This window comes from Triturus cristatus, chromosome 11, assembly GCF_964204655.1.
Source record: "Triturus cristatus chromosome 11, aTriCri1.1, whole genome shotgun sequence".
Taxonomy (NCBI): Eukaryota; Metazoa; Chordata; class Amphibia; order Caudata; family Salamandridae; genus Triturus; species Triturus cristatus.
In genome coordinates, this window is record NC_140594.1 from 925804731 (window position 1) to 925829774 (window position 25044).

Below are 25044 nucleotides of genomic sequence, written 5' to 3' on the forward strand. Positions count from 1 at the left end.
GTGCCCGTTCTGTATAATTTTTATTTCCCCCGTGTTGTGGTTTCCTTCCTTGTTGTCCGCCCTCCGCCCTCCCTTCCCGCCACCGCCGCTTTTCCCCGCCCCTTTTCTATTCTGTACCCTCCCCGCTCCCGCCTCCCAGCTGCTCCGCCCACCCGCGCACTTGGCCTTAAATGGCGACCGTGCGACGCAGGTGAGTGTGACCCACTTGTGGGACACCCCCGCGCCGCACGGCCACCAGCTGCTGCGTGTGCCCCTTGCCTGCCCCTTGCCTGCCCTCTGCCTCGCTGCTGCCTCGTTTTGCCGATCGCCGGCGGGCGCCGCTGCGGTTGTTTTTGCCCTTGTTTTGTCCAACATTTGTGCCTGTTTGATATAACTTTGGTTTTTTTTCCTTGTTTTTCCTTGTTTTGCTGAGAATTTGTGCCCGTTCTGTATAATTTTTATTTCCCCCGTGTTGTGGTTTCCTTCCTTGTTGTCCGCCCTCCGCCCTCCCTTCCCGCCACCGCCGCTTTTCCCCGCCCCTTTTCTATTCTGTACCCTCCCCGCTCCCGCCTCCCAGCTGCTCCGCCCACCCGCGCACTTGGCCTTAAATGGCGACCGTGCGACGCAGGTGAGTGTGACCCACTTGTGGGACACCCCCGCGCCGCACGGCCACCAGCTGCTGCGTGTGCCCCTTGCCTGCCCCTTGCCTGCCCTCTGCCTCGCTGCTGCCTCGTTTTGCCGATCGCCGGCGGGCGCCGCTGCGGTTGTTTTTGCCCTTGTTTTGTCCAACATTTGTGCCTGTTTGATATAACTTTGGTTTTTTTTCCTTGTTTTTCCTTGTTTTGCTGAGAATTTGTGCCCGTTCTGTATAATTTTTATTTCCCCCGTGTTGTGGTTTCCTTCCTTGTTGTCCGCCCTCCGCCCTCCCTTCCCGCCACCGCCGCTTTTCCCCGCCCCTTTTCTATTCTGTACCCTCCCCGCTCCCGCCTCCCAGCTGCTCCGCCCACCCGCGCACTTGGCCTTAAATGGCGACCGTGCGAACGCGCAGCGGTCACGCGCAGCGGTCACGCGCAGCGGGCGCGCCGATTGTGCGCCGAAGGCGCGCCAAAGGTAAGCCCGTCTACGCCCGTCCGCGCCTGGACCGCGCCCAGTGCCAGGACCCCTGGACCTCGAAGACCCCGACCGACCCGCCTGACGTACTCCGCCGCCACCCTCACCGCTCTCAACACCGGCCGACTCCCAGAATGCCATCAAGCCTCTCCACGACGTACCCACGGACCCTTCAGCTGCCACGCCTGCAAGTTCACCTGCATCCGGACCTGCCTCGCACCAGCACCCACCAAGCCGAACACCAGCAGCACCCACCTCAAGTGCATCCTGATCAACACACGCTCCGTCCACAGACATGCCATCGAACTCTGGAACCTCCTCGACACCACAGCTCCAGACGTTGCCTTCCTCACGGAGACCTGGATGAACGCCTCCTCAGCTCCCGACATCGCCATCGCCATCCCAGAGGGCTACAAGATCGTCCGGAGGGACCGAAACGCCAACCAGATGGGAGGAGGCATCGCCATCATCCACAGGAGCACCATCCGTCTCACGACCAGCACCGACAACTCCCTGACCACCGCCGAACACCTGCATTTCCAGATCCACACCAACCCGAACACCACCCTCAGAGGCACCCTGATCTACCGACCCCCTGGACCACGCACACAATTCAGCGAGGACATCGCCGACTTCGTCAGCCCGCATGCCCTCCCCTCCGCTGACTACATCCTCCTGGGAGACCTCAACTTCCATCTGGAGAACAACAACGACCGCAACACCAGCACCCTGCTCGACAACCTCGCCAACCTGGGACTCAAGCAACTGGTGTCCACCCCCACCCACCTCGCCGGACACACACTCGACGCTGTCTTCTCATCCAGCAAGGACATCGACTTCAGCCACGCCACAGAGCTTCAATGGACGGACCACAGCTGCGTCCACTTCACCTTCAAGAAAACAACGACCCACCACCACCAGCAACAGGCCGCCCGCAGAAGCTGGAACAAGATCACAGCAGACCAGCTCGCCACCTCCCTGAGCCAGCACCCTCCTGCCAGCTCAGCGAACCCCAGCCAGGCCGCCGACAACCTCACGAAGTGGATCAGCAACTGCGCGGACGAACTCGCCCCACTGAGGACCCCGCCCAGCAGACCCGGCAGCAAGAAAGCCCCATGGTTCACCAACGAACTCAAGAGCTCCAAGAAGAACTGCCGAGCCCTCGAGAAAGTCTGGAGAAGGGAACCGACACCGGACAACAGGACCTCCTTCAAACTTGCCACCCGGAAACACCACCAGCTGATCCGCACCGCCAAGAAAACAGCATTCAAGGACCGGTTGGACAACAACGCACACAACTGCAAGGAACTCTTCAACATCGTCAAAGAGCTTTCCAACCCCAGCGCAGGGAACAACGACATCACCCCATCGCAAGACCTCTGCAACTCCCTGGCTTCATACTTCCACAACAAGATCACGGACATACACAACAGCTTCAACAACCAACCAACGCACACCATGACCGAACAACCACCCCCCACCACCACCCTCCACGCCTGGACCCCGATCAGCACCGAAGACACCATCCGCACGATGAACTCCATCCACTCCGGATCACCGACCGACCCCTGCCCTCACCACGTCTTCAACAAGGCCGACGCTGTCATCGCACCCCACCTGCGTGACATCATCAACACATCCTTCGACACCACCATCTTCCCCGAGAGCTGGAAACACGCCGAACTCAGCGCTCTACTCAAGAAACCAACAGCGGACCCCACCGACCTCAAGAATTACCGCCCCATCTCGCTCCTCCCGTTTCCAGCCAAAGTCATCGAGAAGACCGTCAACAAGCAGATGGCCGCTTTCCTCGAGACGAACGGATCCCTCGACCCCTCACAGTCCGGCTTCCGAGCCAACCACAGCACCGAGACCGCCCTCATCGCCGCCACCGATGACATCCGAGCCCTGATGGACAACGGAGAAACAGCGGCCCTCATCCTCCTGGACCTCTCCGCGGCATTCGACACGGTCTGCCACCGCACCCTAGTACGGCGCCTCAGCAACGTCGGAATCCAGGACAAGGCGCTGGAATGGATCATCTCCTTCCTCGACGGGAGAACACAGAGAGTCCGCCTACCACCGTACAAGTCAGAGGCCACCGAAGTCATCTGCGGCGTCCCCCAAGGATCATCTCTGAGCCCCACCCTCTTCAACGTCTACATGAGCCCCCTCGCGGCCATCGTACGCAAACACAACCTCAGCATAATCTCCTACGCCGACGACACCCAGCTGATCCTCTCCCTGACCAACGACCCCGCCGCCGCCAGAGCCAACCTGCACGAAGGGATGAAAGAGGTAGCCGAGTGGATGACGACCAGCCGCCTGAAACTGAACTCGGACAAGACGGAGGTCCTCATCCTGGGCTCCTCTCCCTCCGCCTGGGACGACTCCTGGTGGCCTCCCGCCCTGGGCACCGCACCCAAACCGACAGACCATGCACGCAACCTGGGCTTCATCCTGGACTCCTCCCTCTCCATGACCAGGCAAGTCAACAACGTCTCCTCGGCATGCTTCAACATCCTACGCATGCTACGGAAGATCTTCTGGTGGATCCCCACCGAGACTAGGAAGACCGTCACCCAGGCCCTCGTCACCAGCCGACTGGACTACGGCAACGCCCTCTACGCCGGTACCACCGCCAAACTCCAGAAGAGACTCCAGCGGATCCAGAACGCCTCAGCCAGACTCATCCTCGACATCCCACGAACCAGCCACATCTCCGGACATCTGAGAGACCTTCACTGGCTCCCCGTCAACAAAAGAATCACCTTCTGCCTCCTCACCCACGCACACAAAGCCCTACACGACCAAGGCCCGAGCTACCTCAACAGCCGGATCAACTTCTACGCTCCCAAACGCCACCTCCGATCAGCCAACCACGCCCTCGCCGCCGTCCCCCGCATCCGAAGAGCGACTACAGGAGGAAGGTCCTTCTCCTACCTGGCCGCCAAGACCTGGAACTCCCTCCCGACCGACCTGCGCCTGACCCAAGACCACCTCTCCTTCAGGAAGAAGCTGAAGACCTGGCTGTTCGAGCAGTAGCGGCTCCCCCCCCCCAGCGCCTTGAGACCCTACGGGTATGTAGCGCGCTTTATAAGTGTCACTGATTGATTGATTGATTGATCTTTTTGTATGTGAAAATTAATGTAACACTCATCTGTAATAAAATATAATGACATTATTTTAATTAATTCCATAAAATTACTTTTAATAATTGTTAATACTTACTTAAACTATAATTTGTACTTTATGTGGGATTTTTGAAAATGTAAACTTAAGAAAAATCATCTAAATTTTATTTGTAATTATAATTACATCTTAAATATAAATTAATTTATTAATGCTCCAAGTTTTTTGTAATTTTGTTGTACATCTAAAATAAATATATTAAATTAGTTATCATTAATCCTTAATGTAGAAATTTTGGGCTACATGCATCAAAACATCATTTTGCGATTACCAAACAGTGATTTTTACTGAATTGGTATTTGGTAATCGCAAAATGCAATGTTTGTAAGAAATCACTAAAGATTTAGCGGTTCCTTAAGATTACCAAATACCGATTTGGTAAATAGGTAATCATTATTAGGTAATACTACTCAATGCATTCCTGTGGGCCTGGGCCGGCCCATATGTGCGAATGGTTTCCCATTACCTAATTTTGGTTTACCTAATTGTTAATTGCAAATTAGGTAATGCAAAACCAAGGGTGCCCGGGAACCTAAGGACCCCTGAATTCCCCCCCAAAATAATGTGCACATGTAAAGTGCACACATGCACTAGGGGCATGTGTGCGCTACATGGCACTTTGAAAAATGCATTTTTGTGCATTTTCAAAAATTTCACTTGGAGACGATGGTTATTACATTTCTGAAATGCAAAGTTGGCTGTTAGAAAATGCTTGGTACATGTGCCTAGAGAATCCCAAATTCTGATTCCCTACTTGTAGTTGCAATTTTAGGTAATTGCAAAAATTTGCAATTAACAAAAATGTACTGCCAAAGCATTTCATACATCTTGAAAAGCTATTTTGCATGTGAAAACAGCCACATTTAGCAATTCACAAACGCAAAGTAGAATGATCCATGTAGTTCAAAATTCCTTTTTTTTTTTTTTAAGTTTAATAAACATTTTTACTTTTTCCTATACTTCACCAAAGAGAGCTCTTACTCGCTCCTTTGCCACCATTATTTTTTATGTGAGACTGTTCTAGGACCAATGGTTGGCTATGTGAGGCACTGGACTCATTACTGGTCCATCTTGAGTGTAGTAACTTGCACATGTAAATTAGGCTCTACACCTCAGGTGAGAAGGTGGAGACACAAAAGTCCACACTTTTGAGGAACATTACACCTGTAAATGGTGAATAGCTAAAAGTATTACAGCTACCCAAGAATAAAGTTATGAGTGTAACTTACTCACAGGTGTAACTTACCGTTGTACATAGCCCCGTGAGAATACCATGAAAAATAAGGAAGTGAAGAGAACACATAAACAGAGCCCAGAGCCCATCAGCTCGCGTTAATACTGTAGGGATCACGCTGTTTAAAAAAACAGAAATCCCTTTTTGCAAACTCCCTGCCCACAAAGATGAGGTTTAGTTTCATTCCTGGACAGCTGACTCTGTGTCATTCCTAAGCCCGCTGGTACAACTCCCACTGTCCGCGGGTACATGTCGTAATGCCATCATGTGCAGAGCCGACACTTCCCTTTGCACCAGTTGTTTCCTGTCTAGTTAACACTTTCATCCAGCAGACGACAAGGTAAGGACGGGAACATTCTTTTCTAATATTTGTATATTAAATGTGACTTGTGCTCAATATTATTTATTTTAATTTGCGCCGCACAGAGAAACGCCAAAAATACAATTGCAAATGAACTATAAAAACAGATTATGTTTGCAAAACGTTTCCTTAAGCACGAGACAGCAGAGTGTTGGCGTAAACGTCCTTTACACCAAGGGCGATCGGCTAGTACTAAAAAGTGTGTGCTTTCTTACAGGTTACTTGCCAGAGATCCTAAAATCATAAATTTGCACGCTTATTTATATAGGCTTATGGTCAAGGAGAAAGTTGCCCTGACAATTGCACTTAATTATTCACTATTGTTGCACCTTTTCGTTGCCTGTGAGAAACATACACGTGTTCGACGAACTAACACGTCAGTGATTTCAAACCTTAAGCCTCACTATCTTCTTAAACGATTGTTTCACTCCAAATATGCACATTATATAAGTTTGCATTTACACCGAGAATAGACGCCAATAACAGTGCTTTCATTGGGACAGTGGAGCTTTGTATTTCTGACATATCCTGCTTAGGGCAGAGTGTGAAAGTAAACAACATCTTTGTGATTGTATTAATTTTTCCAATACCACACAGTAAATATTAAGGGGTAGATTTACAAGCCCCTTGCGCCATTCTTGCGTCACTTTTAACCTTGAAAAAGTCACGCAAAAGTGGCGCAAGTGGATTGTAAATCTACCCCGAAATGTTTATTATTTTTTAAGTTATAGGGGGGGGGGGGTTTCTAAGCCCCACTTCCGTATGAACTTTACATCACTTAATGTCAAGGGGATGAGTGCGCCTATTTAGAGACACGTCATCTGGTTATATTAAAGCACCTTAAAGCCAGATGCAGGAAACGCTCATAAAAAGAAGGGACTGGAGCAGAATGAGAAATATACGGTACCCTACGGCATACTGTGATTCGGAGCATTCTAAATGCAATGGTGAGGCACTTCTGATGAAGAAGGGGCTGCCCTTTATCTGTGAAGATAAGAAACTAGACAAGGATGGCAGCTATTTGTTATTTAGGGGTTATTTAAATACTATTAATCTCAGGGAATATTCTTGGACAGTAGTAATTTTTGCAAGAGGAGAAATGATTCTCATGGGAGATTTTAAGGCTGAGTGGGATCCGGAAAAGGTCTGAACACATAAGGGCAGGGGGCGGCTAGTGCTGGGTGATTTGTGGAGGGAACTCCATGTGACAGACAACGTATACACGTTTCAATCACACGAACATCAATGACAATGTGTATTGGCTACGTCTTGCCCAATAATGCCCTAGCGTTTGAGATGACTCTAGCAGAGATAGGCGCTATGTCTGTCTCAGGCAAGGCTGCCATTCATATTGACTTACAAATCTATAGAGAGACCCCTTGTCCTATTTGGAGGTTACCCCCCCCCCCTCCATGCTCTGAGATGGACCATTTAGAGAAAAACTCACACAATGCATTGAGGACAATTTTCCAGATAATCATTTAGATAAGGTCACATATTCTACGATTTGGGTTGCCTTTAAGGCAGGCATAATAGGGAAATGCATCTCCTCTACAGTTTACCAAAAGAGAACTTGCGACAACCTAGGATTCCCACCTCCCATAGGAGATCACTGTTCCACTGCAGATTTTCCCTTGTCAGCATTTCCATCCCAATTTAACCAACTCAGTGTCCAGTCCCAGACAACTGTCAGGGTATAAGGTGGAGGTGAATATCCAACTCCTGCGCTTATATAATGCGGCCTGAAATACCCTGGAGCCCATCGCATGTATGTCCACTCTTACTGAGGACTCATCTAAGAGAGTGAAGGCTCATTCATTGATTGTTATTAGCTGAGAGGCCCAGTAATATGGTCATAATTCTTGCAATTCCTCCTCATAAGTCCCCTGACCAATTTCCCAAGGGCGGTCCTAGCCAGGTTTTCAAGAAGACTGGAAAAAAACAAGAATATAAAAAAGAAGAAGTGTATGGAATATGGAACTTTATTTGGATATTGTTTCTATTACTACCTGTGGTGCACCTTTACTGTGTTTCAATCTAAAATGTCCTTGTGCTAGGACTGCATCTAGGCAGCAGGTGCTGATATTGTGTTCACACATAGAATATAATTCTTTCACTAGCTGTTTAGGGACACTGGATAGGTGCAGGGATGTGGGGTCCGCTGTCGCTGAAGCGTTTTGTGATATCATTACAGAATTTTTCGAGAAATGTATAGAAGTTCAGTGAAAGAACTCTATTGATGTATTATCTAGATATTTATTTCCCTATTTGTCAATAGTAATGGGATGCTGTAGAGTTCTCAGCGAAAGTCGACCTGACAATAGATACAGTACTGATTTCTCCCAATTAGAAGCCAGCGTAGTCTCCAAATATATACACCATTTGCAACAAGCGATCTATAAACAACTCAATGTCCACTAAATAGAGTAAGACATCATCCGCATACAGAGAGGTGTGCTCTTCCCATGTGTTCTCCCAACCAAGCCCACGAGATAGGGTGTCTCCTTGTACCCACCAGGCAAAGTGTTCAAGCAGTAGCACAAATGGCAACCCCTTTCTTGTTGCTCTTTCCAGGTCAAAAAGCTTCAAACTCTGCTGGACTGGCCGTAGAGGGCACCGGGAGTTTACCCGGTGGGCTGCCAGGGTGAGGCCAGTTTTAGGCCCTGGGGGGCGTTTTTGTTACCGGGGGCCAGCAAAATTGGCACCCTGTAACAAAACCGGCTGAAACCGGCTGTAGCAAACAGCTTGGCCACCTAACCCTCCTCCCCTCCCAGTGGGGCTGGCTAAGCAGTTTGCCAGGGCCAGTTTCGGTTCCCAGTTCGGCCCTGGCTTCAAATATGTACCATTCACCCTTACTCTCACCAGTGGTCCATTACAGAGCAGACCCACCCAGGCCATAAAGTGAAGGCCAAAGCCCATACATCTCAGAACCTCAAACATAAATGCCCATTCCATTGTATCAAAGGCCTTATCCCCATTTAGGGATAAAACCAGTGGCATAACGAAACTTGAGGGGGCCCCCGGCAAAGTACATAGATGGGGCCCTCAACGCTCTGGACCCAGTCAGGAGCTCAAACTCCTGTGCACAGTACCAGAGGGGACTCCCTGGTGTTTACCCCAGGGGCTGCGGGGGATGGTGTTACGCCAGTGGATAGAACCACTGCAATGTTGGGGTGACTTTAGTATATTACATACAGCCAAAGAGCTGTCTAAGACAGAGACGGGTGCTCCGGTCCGGCATAAAGACAGATTGATCTGGGTGTGTTAACATTGAGATGACTCATCTGAAGTGTAAGGCTTATAGTTTTGCTAAGGTTTTTGTTTCGTTATTAAGAAGCCAGATTGGTCTGTATGTGTTACACTCATCCCTATTACAGACTTTTGTGGGTATGAGCACTTCTGTAGCCATGCGGAGGTAATGGACAGCATCCCCGACCCTCAGCATAATGAATGATACTTGAACTGACTTCACCTCTTTAGATGGATAGTTTAAAAAGACCAATGTAAATTGGCTATAGAGTTCTATGCCAGAAAATGGAATGCAAAAATATTAAAATATAAAAATATTGTGACCAGAACATTGACTACCAAAATAATGTGAAGCAAGTATGTGTAGGTAAGTAAAGATTTACTATTCTTAACCTCACATCTACTTACATTGGAGATGTGTACACACACACACACGCGCACACACACACACACACACACACACACGCATACACACACACACACACACACACACACACACACACACACACACACACACACACACACACACACACACACACACACAATATGATACACATGTGGAGCTATAGTAAACCTGTACTTACCTTTATATGCTTTATCATGACATTATTTTGGAAGTTGATATTCTGGTCGCAATAATTTTGTAATTTGCTATTTAAAACTCAACATTCTGGTAGAAAACACAAAACTGTTTTTTTTTTTTAAATGAAGACATTATTGGAAAGTATAGTAACCTAAAACTGTTGTATCATTGTGGCATTTTTAATAAATGTTTGTTTTGCACTAATCAGCCCATTGTCCCAGTGTGGTGATGCACATGTATGCTAAGTTTCTCTAACACCTTAAAAATACAACTAAGCAAATACAACCACCAGGCACTGCTTTCCCCTCTCCTCAACCAAGTAAACTCAATAAAGGGTGAAACTGGGTTGTTGGTTGAGTGGGGTGTTAACGCTGCTCAGGCAACAGCAACAATACCTTTTCTTTAACCTTCTAGCAGCCTGGCACAAAATAAGTCAGGATTAACTCAGGCAATGTGTGAAGTATTTATACAACACATAAACAGTAATAAAGTGAAAACTCAACACCAGAAAAATCAAACATCAATTTCGAAAAATAGAGTAAATTATAAATAGAGTTTAAGGTAAAAACTAGCACCTAAACGATCAAAGCACCAACCACGGACATCTAGTCTTGCAAGACAAGGACAAAGTTGAAAAATGTGGTTGACCGCGAAAGAGTGTGACTCAGATACAATGAGTGAATTGGGACCCGTCCCTGCTTACCATCAGACTTAAAAATACATTTCAGTAAAAATGCTCTGAGAAGGTAATGTTCAGCAGTGCTGGACTGCAGCCAGTGTCTGAGGAAGAGGCATTGTCGTCGGGGTGTCACAAGACGAAGTCGTGCTGAAGATTTCTACATTCGGAACAAAAGCTTGATTTAGATCTTGGCGCGACTACTGCCGCCCCACCGTAATGGTGGTCCCAAGTACTCCGTCAAGTTGACAGTGGTCTGCCCCCCATATTTAGATGTTGCAGCAATAGACAGGAGACAGCCGCATGAGTGGTATTCTCTGCTGGAAAACAGTACTTTCTTTGTTATCATGCTGGCAGGTATATGCAGAGCCGATTTAGATGTTCCCATTGAGCTGGCAGTGGAGATCTGGCGGAGTGAGGCCTTGGTGGAGTGGAAACAGGTAAGTGCTCCTTATTTTCATCTCATTTCAAGTATATGTTGTGTATCTATCAAAATGTACATGTAGGTAATGTGTACTTCCCATTTATGTGACATATAGCATTGCACACCAACAACTTATACACACTATTGAATGTACACCCACACCCAACACAAGAGCCTACCTTAGAGTCCGGCTAGAATGGGGTGGCGGAGCGTTGTGGTCAAGTAGCAGCACCACAGGAAAGACCTGCACAATGGCTTTCAAGACAGATTCGGTGAAGGGACCCCAAAAATGGTGAGTTTTCACATCTTTGTCATCGATTCCGCCAAGTTATGCTCTTAGATGTCCCTGCCACAATTGCCTCAAAGGAAAGGTACATCGTAATCTGGACCTAAGGAGTCTTGGCAGACTCCATCTAACAGTAGCTTCTGCCTCTGACGCTGTCAAAGCTGGAGAAAGATTCTGGCAGAGATGGTGAGACTGCGGCAGTCTTTCGTCCACTGAGCAGCCAACATCTAAATCAAGTGGGCTGCCCGCCAAGCGGGCTAGCTGAAAGACCGCTGAAAAAGTGACTGCGGGACCAATACTGTCAAGATCTAAATCAGAGCCGTAGTCGCATTTTTGGAAGTCGAAAATCTCCAGGCGGAGGAAGCTGGAGGCTATAGCTGATGTGAGTTCCCTAAGGCCGAAACCCCTCTGGCGAAGGACAGCTGTTCTGCAAAGTAAGGCGGACCAGTGATGTACCTTGGGCTATAGATGAGCAAATTGTCTCCAGCCTCCTTTAGTTTCTCTGAGCAGTTTTATGCCAAAATTATTTTAAGTACCAAGTTTTGGATTTGGCAATCTGGGCACCTTTAACTGCACCATCAAGGGTCCAGGACTGAAGGTCCACCACTTGGGGGGGGGGGGTGTAGGACTCACTTAGGCTGGGTCCAGGTGCAGGTTCAGAATGGTTGAAGCCTTTTCTGTTCTTGAGGCTCTAATCAGAAGGCCGGACAACTACCCCTTATAGTCACTCTAATAATCCTGGGTTCAAGAGGTAGAAAAGAGCTCAAGCTGCAGGGCAGACCTATGAGGGTGTAGAAGTGGACCTCAGCTTGGCCTACCAGTGCAAGGGGTTCACCCTTCTCTGCACAGAGTCCTCAGACCAATAGGAAGAAGTTGGCATAGAAACTGGAATAGAAAATACAAAATGTAATAAACCTCATGAGGTGGAACTACATTCACACAGCACCCTTCGGTATTGAGTGAAGTAGCACACTGAACAGAAAGAGCATGGTCCTTTTATACCCACACAGGGGCTGAAAAAAGAAGTACAAGTACACATGAGAAGAGTTATGCACATAGATGGTCATACAGAAACTGCACAGTCGACAAGTAGGAGGAGTTAACAGTTTGCGAATGCTAGTAAACACATCCTGACAGTTACATACTTCTAACAGCTGCAAACTCAACTGGGCATGTGCGAAGGTAGAAGATACTAAATATAGTTTGTTTCTAGGCAGATTACAAGATCAGTTAACACTAAGGGAGGACAAAGCACATGGTGAGCACATGGCAATCAAAATGGCTGCCAGAAATACAAAATGGATTCCAGAAAATGGACAAGATAGCCTCTAAATACCAGATGGATTCCGCTAATGCTAATCCAATCGCAGCCAATGTACAACAGATGACCCTTTTAGCATTAGCTGAAGACATCTGTTCCTCTGGGGTAATCTAAATATGCATCCCGTACATCTATTAGCATTATTTCGGCCACTTCTTTTTTCAACATTTGTTGGGCCTTTGTCTCTGCAATATTCTTTTTGACAGGTATACAGACAGAAATGCAAATGGAGCAAAGCATTGGACCACATTGGATACATACACAGCATGTAAAAAGTATCGTAATAATTATACACAGGATAGTTAGTAACTTCCAGCCCCAAGCAGAAACGAGAGTCCAAAACCATCCAGCCAAAGTCCCAGTCTCTGGATGAATTTCTGCAGCAATCTTATGCAGCTTTGATATTGCGTCATATACTGAAGGTGAGTGATCCGGTATGAATACGCAAAAGCTGCTACCGATGATGCGACATGCACCACCTCGATCAGCCAGAACCACATCTAGGACCGTTCGGTTCTGGAGAGCTACAATTCTTGCAATTTGCAGCTCCTCCGTAATGTTCCCAAGTGCCATAGCTGTCTGATTGGTAACAGCTTCCACAACTCTAGTTAATCGTCTTACTTTCCTACTGTTTAATGCAGCACCCACAAAGGAGAACAAACCTAAATTAAAATCGACATATTGTTGCAGAGTGGTATCAGGTTGGTCTACTTCGTCAGTACTTATTGTCCTCTTGTATCTATTTCTAGAGATATCGTTAAATAATGTAAGGTCCTGGTGATATGATGCAGGTGCCAGAAACACAGGGGGCAATAGAAAGGACACATAGCACACGCCTGACCACCCAGCAGGTAGTTGACAATATCCGTGGCTACCACAGATAAAATAAGTATTGTGTGAGGCTATGAAAGTGCTATTGTTTATACCTTCAATAGACAGAATTACAGTACATTCGCTTTTCCCCATTGGAATTCTTCCAATACTGCTTACACAAAAATCTGCTTTAGCTCTGGTAACAGAAATCACAAATTGTTTATTACTGGTAAAAGTTCTCATATTCGTGAAGATATATGGCGTTGAAATATTGTCCGGTTGATACTCTTCCCATTCCCATTTGGTCCCTTTGGCTTGAGGATAACCATCTTTATCTTGGTAGCATACTTTATTAAGGCGAAAAAGAAGCCCGCCTACTGTGTGTCTTCCAGATGCAAACAAAAGCGCATACCAAGCTTGACAAGAACCATTATGAGAAAAGGGAAGAGGAATAAAAGGTGTTCCTCCTTTCTTTTGATGTGCAGGTATCATCCCACACACCCAACAGTTGGTAGTATTTGTGGCATTATGAGTATGATGCAACATCTGGTTAAAGGTATTATTTAAGTAGGATTGTCGATGCTTCTGCTCATGGTATGGAAGCGTAAAGTAGTGGTGTTCAACTGATACTGGAGTAGTGGCGATCAAAAGTTCTCGAGCAGGAGCCACTTTCTCAACGAACCAGGTAATTACTGCTACAGCCACCATAGCAACAACAAACCCTATATCACAAATGATCTATCTCTTAGCAACAGTTGATCTCATTGTGGACATGATCAGCTTATTGTTGAAAACAATCGTTGGAGCTCTTATCCCTGGGCAGCCGTTGATTTCTTCACCGAGGGTCAAGACGGGTGTCGCTACACTATACAAGACTGATCCTCCCCCCTTGCCACATCGGCATTCCGTTTCACTAACCAAGGGAGGTTGCTCAACCATTCTATTTCAGCAATGCAGGCTCTTTCTGTTGTCTCAGTTGGTATCGGGATGCTCCAGGAATTGTGTGGTCCGGGAAGACTTCCTCAGGTTCGTCAGTTGATATGGCTTGGCCTTTCTCTGTATCCAGGATGTCTCGATGGTCGATTAAAGCAACAGGACCCACCAAGGTAGACAGCACTTTCTTGCAGTGGGTGGAGTGCACCCAGTTCCTTCTGTTCATCACTCGGACCGCAGTTCTCGTTGAAAGGAGCACCTGCTCCGGGCCGCGCCACCTTGGTTCCAAGCTGCTTGACCTCTGGAATGATCGGATCATCACCTGGTCTCCAGGTCGAAGTCCATGGCCTTCACCTGCAGACCTATCAGGAAGAGCTTCTCGAACCTGTTGATGAATAGAAACCAAACTGTCAGTCAATTGTGATAGGTAGTCACTCAACACACATGGTACATCATGTATGGGGCGTGGTTTAGGAATTCCCCAAATGTTCATAGGCCTTCCAAACACCACCTCATATGGTGTAAGACCAGATCGCGAATGTGGTACTGATCTAATGGACAACAGTGCCAAAGGTAATGCGTCTGGCCAATTCAAGGATGTGGAAGCCAGTATTTTCGCCAGTTTTAATTTAAGTGTGGCGTTATACCTTTCCACTAACCCTGCTGATTGTGGATGGAAAGCAGCGTGGAACTTCTGCTTTATCCCCAACCCCTTCAGGACATATTCGACAACTTGCCCAATAAAATGGGGTCCGTTATCACTCCATAAAAGTTTACAAACACCAAATCTAGGGAAAAATTCCTTCAAAAGCACCTCTGCTGTAGTGAGAGCTGTATTGTCCTTCGTAGGGTATGCCTCTATCCATTTACTAAAGGCACATACCACTACCAAAACATACTTTAAGTTATTACAGCGCTCAAGCTGGATGTAATCCATTTGCAAAACTTCAAAAGGTGCGGTTGGCATAGCAAACCCTCCTGTAGGAGTTCGTGTCCCTTTACCAGGATTATGCTGAAGACAAATCAGACAAGACTGCACCATCTTTTTAGCTGTGCCGGCAATTTCTGGATGCTCCCAAACTTGCGTGAGCAATTTCGTTATCGAGGAGGCTCCAACATGTGCCGGCCCATGTGCCATATGAATCAAAGGTTGTAAATAGGCTGTCGGCAATCTCCACTTGCCCATCTCTTTATTCCTCCAACAGCCCTCATCATCCAATGTTCCCTCCTTAGACCATTGCTCAATTTCTTCTGCAGAAGCAGATCTCTGCATATCTAGCACTTCCTGTCTGGTATCATGCCAACGTTCAGCCTGTGACTTCACTACGTACATAGACGTGGTGCTTTGCTGCATGGCAGTTTCACGGGCTGTTTGGTCTGCAAAAGCATTGCCTTGTCATATCTTATCAATTACTTTCTTATTTGCGCTACATTTAACAATTGCTATTCTCATCGGGTATGTTAAAGCAGTCAAGAGATTATGTACTAATTCTCCATGCATTATTTGCACCCAGTGGGATGTAAGAAAGCCCCTCTCCTTCCAGAGTAGCCCAAAATCATGAGCGACTCCGAACGCATAGCGGCTATCTGTATAAATGTTCACAGATAAGTCAATACTAAGTTCACACGCTCGTGTCAAAGCTATTAGATCAGCTGCTTGAGCTGACTTCTGTGGAATACGAGCTGTCTCAACTACCGTCTGAAGTGTTGTAATTGCATATGCAGCTGACGTTGTACCATCTGGTAACTTCAAACAGGACCCATCAACCCATAGTTCCCCATCAACACTTGAAAGGGGCGTGTCTTGCAAATCGACACGACCCTTTGTCTGTTCCTCAGTAATGAATATACAATCATGAGACTCCTGTGACTGAGACTAAGTCACCGGGTATGGCAACAAAGTGGCTGGGTTTAGTATCGCACATCTCTTTAGTGTAATGTGAGGGGCCAACAATGTCAATTTGTATCCTGTCAGACGAGCACTAGTTAAATGCTGCGTCTTCATCTGATTTAAAAGGGCATCAACCGCATGGGGTACTAGCACCAACAGCTTATGTGACAAAACTATCCCTTCACTCTGACGTATTGACACAGCTGTTGCTGCAACTGAACGGAAGCCTCCAGGTAACGCACGAGCAACAGGATCAAGTACTGCTGAAAAATATGCACAGGGACGCTGTTTGTCACCGTGTGTCTGCCCTAAGACTGACAATGCGCATCCATCTTTCTCATGTACATATAGTGTAAAAGGCTTCGTATAATCTGGAGTACCTAACACTGGTGCTGAACAAAGGGCTTGTCGTAACTGTCGGAAAGCAGTCTCACATTCATCTGTCCATGGGAGGGGCATTGGAGTATCTTTAGTCAAAAGTACTAGCAAGGGTTTAACAATATGCGAAAATCGTAATATCCATTGCCTACAAAAAGAAGTAAGAACAATGAATGCACGGACATCTTTCTGAGTACGGGGCACTGGTGTGTCTAAAATAGCTTGAATGCGATCTGGTGTGAGTGCACGGCCCTCCTTAGACAGAAGGTGACCTAAGTAGGTTACCTTCGGTCTACAATATTGCAATTTCTTTCGTGACACTTTGTGATGATGGGAAGCAAGAAAAGATAGCAAGGACAAAGTACATTTTTCACACTGTTCAGGGGTATTGGCTGCCAACAAGATGTCATCGACATATTGTATGAGAGCCACACCTTCAGGCAAAACAAAAGAATCAAGTTGTCTTTTTAATGCTTGACTGTAAATACTAGGACTCTCAGTGTAGCCTTGAGGAACTCTACAAAATCTATACGATCGATTATTCAAAGTGAAACCAAACAAATATCGGCTATCAGGATGAATAGGGATCGAAAAGAAAGCATTCTTCAAGTCTATCACAGAGAATGTAGTTGCTGTCGGAGGAACCAAAGTAAGAAGTGTCGTTATGTCAGAAACCATGGGGTATTGTGGTACTACAATCTTATTAACTTCTGGCAAATCAATAATGAATCGGTAAATCCTAGTGTCAATATCCTTTTTCAGAATAGGAAGAATCGGACTGTTACAAACATTGTAAGGAACTTCCTCAACAACCCCCACTTCAATGAGATCATGGACAATACGTATGAGTGCTTCTTCACCTTCCTGTGAAATTTTGTATTGAGGCAAACGTGGCAGCACAGCGCCCTCCTTGACAATAATGTGTACCGGTGGAATAACCATTTGCCCTACATCGGTGTCTGAAGTAGCCCACAAAGTACTAGGGAGTGAAGCTAATGCAATATCCTCTTTAACAAGACAAGCTCTCTCCATCACAGGATGGTTGTCATTCAAGATAACACGTACACCTTCTGGAGAACATCGTATCGTAGCCCTGAAATACTTGAGCATATCAAGACCTACAATATTGTCTGGTGTATTTGGGGAAAGCAAAAATGGACACGGAGCAGTAAATTTATCCACATGGAATGCAAGTGGTTGTGACAATGGGCTAAGGGAAGGGGTTCCATCGAAACCTATCGATGTAATGGTTAAGCCAGACAGGGGACCCCTTGGAACCAATTGTTTAGACAAGGCGCTACGAGTAGCTCCTGTATCAACAAGAAACTGATCAGTAGAACCCAAAACATTCGCTGTGACATAGGGACCCCTCTGATCTACTGGAACTTCAACTGATTCCTTACCCCATCCTAGGCAATCCTATGCATAAGCAGAATCTTGAGAATCAGACGGCACATAGTCGGACATTTGATATTGGTTCCTTCTATCAAAAGTGTTAAACCCATTCTGCCCACGTATATTAGCATCAAACCTAGCACGATCACCTGTGCTTCCTCTAGGCCCTGAATATCCTGAACGATTTCTCATTTGTCCCCGACCACGTGGACACTGCTGAGCACACAGTGCTAGACAATCGGAAGCTCAATGCTCAAATTTCTTACAGTACGCGCACTGGTCAGCAGACAAATTCGAACGAGTGGAAGAAGGGAAAGATGAACCATAAGATCCAGGTCCACCTCTATCACTACCTCTAAAAGGAGGACCATAAGCCTGAGCCAACATAACCTTCGTTTTTAATTCTTTAGTCTTCTTATCCTCATTACCCTTTGCTTCTAATTCCTGGCGTTCATAATACTGAGCCATAGTCAAAAGAGAAACCGGGGAAGAGGTAGTCCATGAACTCTCACTGGCTTTTAGGCGACTAGCTATTCCTGGCAACAGGTTTGCGACATATTTATCGACAAACAGATGTCTGCCTGTGTCATCTGTCAATGACTGACCACTAAAATCGTGGAATGCTTCTTCAAAGCGTGTAAAGAAATCAGAGACCGATTCATCTGCCTTTTGCTTACAAGATGCTAAAACAGTCCAATCTATCTTTTTAGGGGGAATAATCGTTTTTAACTTAACTAATATAGCTGCGGGAAGATCTAGAATTAACTGACATGGATTCTGTGCGGGTTCCCTTTCTACATCCATTTGTTCTAAGTCTTTCCATAACGCCCCAAAAGCTGCACGATCATCAATTTTACGAACAGTTCTCCACATATCAGGCGGTAATATCAATCCGAAAAATAAATCAATATCAGGCAAAGTCATAGTACAAGAGCTAATAGCACCCTCAACTTCCTCATAAAAAGCGGCTGGATTTTTCCGCGGATCAGGCAATGCAGTTTTAAGTACCATGACATCCGTCCTATTCTAAGGAGTGTAAACCCAATTATAAATAAAATAACCCTTTGCATCGATAGAGGCCTTATCATCACTTGTACCCTGTCCTTTAGGAGGAACATACAAAGACACGGCCTCCCGCATAGGTTTCGCATGAACTATCATAGTCTTATCTGTTCCGGAGATAGAAGCTTGTGCCATGCCGGTCTGAGATGTCTGTGCAGCTGCGTCTGCATTTTTTCTTATCCTCTCGTAAACGGACTGCATCAACACGCAGTTTAACCAAACGCCTGATTGTATCATTCACCTGGGGGAAAACAAAAAGACCATCACGCATTTGTTTACAATTAACTGCTACATTGTCGGGCTCTAACTCCTCAGAATATTTCCTAAACAGCTCAAGGACCTCTGCGGCAAACACCTCAGTAAAATACAGCTGCTCCCTTTCCTGCCACCCTTTCATACTATCTAGAAGTTCAGAGGCGGGGGCAATGCTACGAACTGCTTTACGAGCAGCAGATCTAAGCTGGGTCAAACGCGCAGCGGTCAACATAGAACGAGTTTCGCGTGTCTTGTGTTCCTCCAAACTAGAGTCCTCATCTGACTCATGAGGGGCAGAAGGAACAGTATACGGAGGTGGAGGACGATCTAATAATAAGGAATCATCTTGTGGTTTATTAAGTATAGGATAAAGGGGCCGCCGAACAGCATATTGGCCAGTTACCTGTAAATTGAGCTCCCTATCTTCTCTCTCTTTTAACTCTTTTATTTCTTTGTTCTTCAGCTCTAATGCTTTCACATAAATGTTCTTTCGCTGTTCTTTTTCAATCAAGGCTTGCTCACGCTTCATTCGTTCACGCACTTCTTTCTCCCACATTCGTACACAATCAAACATATCTTGCCTAGTCTTTCGCTTACACAGACATTGTTCCACATACTCAATCTTTCGTAAATCAAATGACCCATAAATAGGCCAACGCAACTCAGGATCCTTACGAGTGTATTTATTCCATAATGTGCTGTACATTATAGAAGAAAGACCATGCTTAATATACATATCCCTATTAGGCGTCCCCTCCGGGGGGGCCGGTTGTGCTTCATCGAGTCTCAAATTGGTACCACTTCAAAAGCAACAGATCCTACGAAGTGTGCTAAAAACAGGCATGCCAAAAATAGTGCAGAATATGCAGTATTATAATCAAAGTAGCACTTAAGGTACCTTTAGTACGATGTGCCGTTCAAATCAATTCAAATAGAGAAAATTCTACTCATTACCTGCCTATATAGATTGCAATCCATATGTAAATCTCATAACAAACCAAGTTGGCCAACACAAATTCTGAAATCCAAAAGCCACAGTAAGTGTTACTAAACTACCTTACCAATCCCAGGCATCAAAACCAACAGCAAGCGCCGCAGAAGGACACTTACCAATCACTTGGTGTCCAGGTTCCAACTGCCAAGTTCTAAAATCGACCAAATGGTCACTGCACGGCGAAGCAACAGAAGAGATCTCAGTCGAGGACCGGCACCACCTGCATGGTCAAATCAGAAAGAAAGGAAAAACGCCGTGGTTGCCAAGACTCGGGTCTCATCATACTACATATAGTTTGTTTCTAGGCAGATTACAAGAGCAGTTAACACTAAGGGAGGACAAAGCACATGGTGAGCACATGGCAAACAAAATGGCTGCCAGAAATACAAAATAGATTCCAGAAAATGGACAAGATAGCCTCTAAATACCAGATGGATTCCGCTAATGCTAATCCAATCGCAGCCAATTTACAGCAAGGGTTCAAGACAGGCCTCAGTCAGCATATCAGTCCTTCCAGGTGCAGAAAAGCAGTCTTCTGAGGTACTCGGCAGGCCACAGTAGCAAGCAACCCTCTGAGAGCCATTCCACATGATCCAGAAAGTGAACTGAGTAGAGTTGAGAGTCCACATTTTATACCTGGTGCCTTCTTTGAAGTAGGAGAGGTTTCCAGAGAATTAACTTTGAAGTGTTTCAGGTTTGCCACCTCCCTTGCCCTGTTTCCAAGTTGGCCGCATGAACAATGCAGTGGTGATAAGTCCTTTGTGCGAAGGCAGGGCACAGCCTATTCAGTTGTAAGTGGGGCAAGATGGGAGGGTGGAAGTGGGACCTGCCATTCCAGCCAGTGATTGCCCATCAAGGCACACCCAATCCCTCTATTGTGTGGAGGAATAAACAAAGTCCAACTGCCAACTACATCCAGGAATAGGCTGTAGGTGCCAGAAAACTAGGGCAGGTTATGCCAACTTTCTAAAAATTGTAACTTCAAATCCAACTTTACCATTAAAGAGGGTTCGAAATTACAATTCGCAGACACCAAACATGAAAAGTTTAACTGTTCCCAATCAAAAGTTAGTACTTATTAAATATAATAAGGCAACCCGATGTTATCCTTTAGGGGAAGTAGTTGCCACATTAGTAAAAAACTAGTTTACTTGTGACCAGGAAATGGCAATGGCAAGCCACTCAAAGTTAGATGCAAACAAAAATGAACATGAGGGTGATTGTTCTTTCCAACAGGCACCTCTCAGCTCACCTCCAGTTGGTAGCTATTTGGCAGCCCTCTTCCAGTCTCTTGAGATGGAATGGCAGGGCTGTTTGGTGCCGTGTGTTCACATCTCTGAACTCCTTGGGCTTCCAGGGGCTTCTCTGCCAGCAAGATCAGATATCAGACAGTCCAACAGACATAAAGCAGGGTACCCTAAAAGAAAAAGAAATGGGCACCATGAAGATCCATGTTCAAAAAGCACTACAATAGTGTATGTGAACTTATGTGCCAATGTTGACATTCTCAGAGTTAAAATGTGGATCCAGCCTACAGTGTTTCTCCTTTCAACCCATTAGGAGATAGTCTTGGTTTGCTGGGAAGAAGCCTGTTACAGTCAGTTTAATTGGATTTGAATAATTCAAATTTGTTCACTGGGCTGATTCAGATGTAGTCTTTGAGTTTGTTCTTCTCATCTACAGCACTTCCATTAACTCCAGAAACCTCTACGTTAGGACAGATCAGAAACACGGAGAGGCAATTACTGCCCTTTGTTTTCAAGCTGTGTTGTCTGCTGTCCATGCACTGACTTTTAAACTTATGGGCTAATGTAAGCCCTGTAGACAGGAAAATGAAATGCACAGATTACGACTCTGCTGGCACAGGTCAGCACCACTTGTTTCTCTGTGGGCATCAACCATCGTCCATTTTGCAATCAGCTTTCATCAGTGCTGAAATTGAGCCGATGATTTCCGGTGCTCGGCATGCCACATAATTGTCAACTTAAGCGTTTGTGATAGTCTGCCACATGGTGCTGTCTGTCTAATTTAGTGATGAGCACAGCAACAATTATTTATTAATTTAATATACATTGAAAATGTCTATTACCTTTCGCCCCAGCCATTCTTATAGATTTGGGGGCCTTCAATACTCAAAATTGTCACACTTGTAAGAGTGTGATGGTTAGTAGTTGTGCTGGTACTATCATTGACAGCGCTGGCAGGGGCAATGTGTGGTGGAAATTGCCATGACGTTCATACAGTAAGATGTGTGTGACCATCCAAGAGTGCAGAGAAAGTGATTAGATCTCTCTTTCTTTCTTAATTGATTTAGTGTTTGAGATAATTCCTGCAAAGGCAATCCAGATAATGTTTTGAAACATTGACTTTCATTGACAAATTAAATGCAAACAGGTCCCTGTCACAAGAGGTCCCTGTACTTAATATACATGCTGTCCAATATGCATCACCCCTGGTTGCAATAACACCACCTCAAAATTATAGATAGGCTGACACTGAACAGGATCTTTCCTGGCCGGTGTCATGACTGTGAAGTAATGGCTATGGAGGTTATGTTCTCAAGACAAAGGGGTGGCAAGACCTGTTTAGTGCCATTTGTGCCTTAGGGTAAAACTATTGAGGTCACTGAGAACTAGATCTGTAGCTAGCATACCCTCCATCCCTCACGCACCCCCACCCCCCACCGGTACAGGAACCCCTTCAACCTGAGCTAAAAAGGGAAAAACCTAAAGTCATATTTAGGAAATAGGAGATGAAGGACAGCTGATGAAGTCAGTTGGGAACTTTCATCCTACAACTACCTGAAAAAATTATTGGCGTTTCTGATAACTCATAATCTTACAATGTGTCCAGGTGTAAATACTGAACTACTGCAACATCATACTTTGCTTAGAAGATTCTGAAAACAAACAGCTGAATAGTCACCTGCATTATTTAATGCCTTTCATTTTCCAGGGAATATTGGGTTACATGTACCTGTAGTCTTACACCACTAAGACCCTTATTATGAGTACCCCGGTTTAGAATGTGATATTTTCTGCTATAAAACGTTAAACTCTTTAACCAGTGCTTAATTTGTGCCGGTGCTTTCCGGTGCTCAGCACCGGCACCTATTTGACAGGGCCAGGTCTACATAACACCACCACGCAACTCTGAGACTGCACGTCATATACTTAGTCATATGGTAGGTAATGTGTGTCGGTATATAAAACTAGACGATCTCCGGCTCAGACGCGGCGCGCATCACATATCATTTATATATGACTCCACAGACCTCGTATTCCAATGATGCCGCGTGATGACGCATTTCAAATTTGCTTTGAGCGGCGCGAAGCCGCAGCGGATAGCCAGCGGCCCTTCAGTGTAGCTGCCAATGGGCAGGCTGTGGCCCCAGGACACTGATTGGGCAGGGGGATGAGTTTTGTGTTCTGCAGGGGTTGGGTTGGGCTGTGCTCTGTGGCAGGCAGCGTGTGCGTGTACTTTTTTTTCTTCTTTTTAGTAAGCCACGCCTCAGCACACCTACGCGCACGCCTGTCCTCGCCATTACCAGGGTTCACAGGCAGAGGGTTAGCCTGACGTCGAGTGTAGGCTGCAGCAGGCCTAGGCCGCCTATTAAATAAAGGCAGGCAGGTCAGTGCCCGGCCGCCCACCACCACCAGCAACGCTACTTTTTAAAAATATTTTGTAGCGTGGTGGTTGGAGTGACACTGTCTGCGACCGACGGTCACGGGCCTGTTAGGCGTAGGGTAGCTCCTGCTCCCGGTCGGTGATGAAATCTTTAGAGGCCTTGCAGGCTGCACCAGCCCTGCTGCCCTTCATCACCCTGCGTGTTTCCCTCACCTCTAAGTGTTCAATCTGTAGTGACCCAGGCTCTTCTCTCCTTGCCTTCTCTTTCAGGGGACAGGATTGAAGATCAAGAACCTCAGAGAGCGTGCCTACTTGGTCTTTACTATGAGTGGCCTAGTCATTGTTATGCTATTTGTCGCACCTGATATCTGTCTCTGCTAAGTTGGAATTCATCGTGTCTTTTAAATACAACCCAAGTATGAGTTTTTGGAGAATATCATGCAGAGGTTGGTGCTAACTGCATGTTCCGTTAAGCACCGTGCATTTTCCACGTTACACAGTGGCAGGTTTGACCTGCAAGCATTTATTGCAAAACTCCTAATTGTGTTATGTGCCGTAACAGTGGTTATTGCACATCTCCCAATTAACCGGGCTGCTGGTAACGAAGTTCTTCGAGATCGGGACAGGAGGAAAGTATGTATGCTGCAGTTCCACACATTTATTTATAGCTATTTTGTTAAGCACTGACATGTCACCTTATTAACTCTTCATTGCTCTAATTTTTTTTTCAAAATCCTTCATGTATTTGCTCTACTCTAGAGCTTTAAGTTTAAGTCAAGAAAGCCGAGCAGCAACCAGTTGCTTAGCTGGCTCATCACGCGCTTAAGTTGACACTTTAAAAGCACCGGACAAAGGAGGGAATGAGCAATACCTGCTCTCATCAATAAAAACAAACATGGTGCAGAACCAAAACCCAATAGAAACATTGCTCGTGCAAAATAAAAATAGTGTTAGCTGACCATTCAAAAAACAGAAAACAAAAAAATGTAAGGGCTGTGAATAAGTAATGTTTGATTCTTACGTTCCCTCCTCCCCCATCAGACAAGATATTAAAGGCAGGGCATGAGTTAATATTTTACAATTTATTTCATGAAAGGCTGGTGATAGATGGGAAAGGGCAGCAGAAACCCAAGTATTGTTTTATATTTTTTTGGGCATTGCGGAGGCAGGCATGAGTCGGGTGGGGGGGTTGCCTAAAACAATAGCAGCTGAACATCCCCATGCAATATGAAGCATTTTCACTAAGCCTTGGCTGTTAGCCTAAAAGCATATTGAGACCTA

At 45.9% G+C, this 25044-nt stretch overlaps 1 protein-coding gene across 5 annotated transcripts in view; it reads left to right on the top strand.

The window, feature by feature from the left end:
- Nucleotides 1–25044, top strand: part of P2RY14 (purinergic receptor P2Y14) — a 230232-nt gene that overhangs the window by 40145 nt on the left and 165043 nt on the right. For 2 of the 5 annotated variants that reach the window (XM_085634892.1, XM_085634893.1), the window contains exon 2: nt 10742–10824. The exons of 1 other annotated variant lie outside the window; for it this stretch is intronic. The gene's annotated coding sequence lies outside the window, so the exon portion shown is untranslated. Of the gene's footprint in view, nt 1–5819; nt 5856–10741; nt 10825–25044 lie in introns of those variants that run through there. 2 more of the 5 variants (XM_085634894.1, XM_085634891.1) reach the window with 2 other exon arrangements.